The sequence below is a fragment of the Cebus imitator genome, unplaced genomic scaffold, assembly GCF_001604975.1.
Source record: "Cebus imitator isolate Cc_AM_T3 unplaced genomic scaffold, Cebus_imitator-1.0 Scaffold2, whole genome shotgun sequence".
NCBI classification, from domain to species: domain Eukaryota; kingdom Metazoa; phylum Chordata; class Mammalia; order Primates; family Cebidae; genus Cebus; species Cebus imitator.
The window spans coordinates 14799026-14801203 of record NW_016107317.1 but is presented as its reverse complement, the minus strand read 5'-3'; the positions used below and the strand labels follow the sequence as shown (position 1 = coordinate 14801203).

The window sequence follows — 2178 nt, the reverse complement described above, 5'->3', positions numbered from 1 at the left end:
AAAAAAAAAAAAAGAATGAAACTATGGCATTAAATATAACTTCAATTTAAAATAACATACAGGAAACAAATGCCAAATGCTAAAACAAGATTTCTAAAAAACATTACCAGAATTTAAAGAAATAAAAGGTAAGTAGATACTGAAACAGGCCAGGGAAAAAAGCATCTTATTAGGGATAGTCCCCTAGCAGAAGCTTAGAGGATGAACAAGAGTTGAAAGGATGAAAACAATATTCTGTACAACAGAAACCACACAGGCTTAGAGTTAACAATTATTAAAAAAGCTTCGAGGAACGAGTCATCCATTCAATAAATATTTACAATGTACCTATTTTATGAGGGGCATTAGAAATCAAAGGTAAAGACACAGTTCTCCCCTCAAAAAGGCTATAGAACACTGCAGAGAACAGACTATCAAACCAGTTACACTGTGTTGAGACTGGGTTAGATTCAGGCAGCTATGGAGTACAGAGGATGGGTCCCTAAACAGATCCTACGGGAGCACAGAAGGCTTTCTGAAGCTTTCTGAATAACACCTAAATTAAGACTGAAATGAAGAGGAATTAAATAAACTGGTACTGGGAAGTAGTGGCAGGCAGGGGGTGCAAGAGCAGAGACAGAGAATGGGAGGACAAGTCCCAGCAGAAGGGCTCACATCTATAATCCCAGCATTTTGGGAGGCCAAGGTGGGTAGATCGCCTGAGGTCAGGAGTTGGAGATCAGCCTGGCCAACATGGTGAAACCTCATCTCCACTAAAGACACAAAAATTGGCCAGACGTGGTGGCACATGCCTGTAAATCCCAGCTACTCGGGAGGCTGAGGCAGGAGAATGGCTTGAGACCAGAGAATTGCTTGAGCCCAGGAGGTAGAGAGTGCAGTGAGCCAAGATCGACCCATTGCACTCCAGCCTGGATGACACAGCAAGACTCTGTCTCAAAAAATAAAAATTAATAAAAGAGAGAGAGAATGGGAGGACAGGCAAAACAGCATCCAGAGATTAGAGTGTGTGTAAAGGCCAGAAAGAGAAAAGCACAACATCTATAAGTGGGTGGAGAATATGGCTGGGACATAACTTTATACAGGTGAACGCAAAGAGGTGAGGCTGAAGAAATAAACAGGAACCAGACCATGAAATGATTTGCAAGTCATGTTAAGGAGTGTGGACCGTCCTGGGCTGGGTGCTCACACCTGTAATCCCAGCACTTTGAGAGGCAGAGGTGGGCGGATCACCTGAGGTCGGAAGTTCGAGACCAGCCTGACCAAAATGGAAAAACCCCATCTCTACTAAAAATACAAAATTTTTTAGTAGAGGTGCATGGTGGCGCATGCCTGTAATCCCAGCTACTCAGAAGGCTGAGGCAGGAAGTACTGCTTGAGCCTGGGAGGCAGAGACTGCAGTGAGCGAAAATTGCATCATTGCACTCCAGCCTGGGCAACAAGAGCAAAACTCCGTCTCAAAAAAAAGGATGTCCCTTTGGCCATACCAGAAGTTTCACAATAAAGAAAAGAAAATTTGTAGTAGTGAGGGACCAGATTATCTAGAACAAGGTTGCAAGCTGAATTATCTACAGAGACTAGGTAAGTAACAAAAAAGAATAAAGAGGACCAGGTGTAAGAAAAATCGAAGAGGCAACAGGGACTGCTGTTGAAAGCAAAAGCCCCAACTAAATGGTGCAAATTGTTGCAATGAACGAAGGTAGTTGTGTTTCTAGATCTTATTTTTTTAAAAAGAAGATGGAAATAAAAAATTTCAAGAGGAAGCTCTTGATTTTTAATGACAGCAATTAAATTTCTTTGAAACATGATGCAGGCCAACATTGAGGGGACTAAACAAGACTATGAGCAAACCAATACCACCCATCACTTGTCCCTACTGAACTTCAGTCATCTGAAGCTCAAAGACAAAGCTGATGAGTCTGACTTGACCTGAAGGCAGAGGAGATTTAAACTAAAATTGTGTTTGAGATTCTGCGGGAATAGAGATGGTGTAACAAAGAGGTAGGCTAAGAATAACTAGACACTCAGAATGGGTATAGAAATTAAACAATATTCAACTTAAGAAAACAGGTTAGCTGGGCATGGTGGCACATGCCTGTTATCCCAGCTACTTGGGAGGCTGAGGCAGAATCGCTTGAACCCAGGAAGCGGAGGCTGCAGTAAGCTAAGATCGTGCCATTG

The 2178-nt window shown here is 42.4% G+C and overlaps 1 protein-coding gene across 14 annotated transcripts in view; it reads right to left on the bottom strand.

Annotated features, from left to right (window-relative positions):
* The window catches only part of YAF2 (YY1 associated factor 2), an 83997-nt gene that overhangs the window by 43888 nt on the left and 37931 nt on the right, over positions 1–2178 (bottom strand). The gene's annotated exons all lie outside the window — the stretch shown is intronic.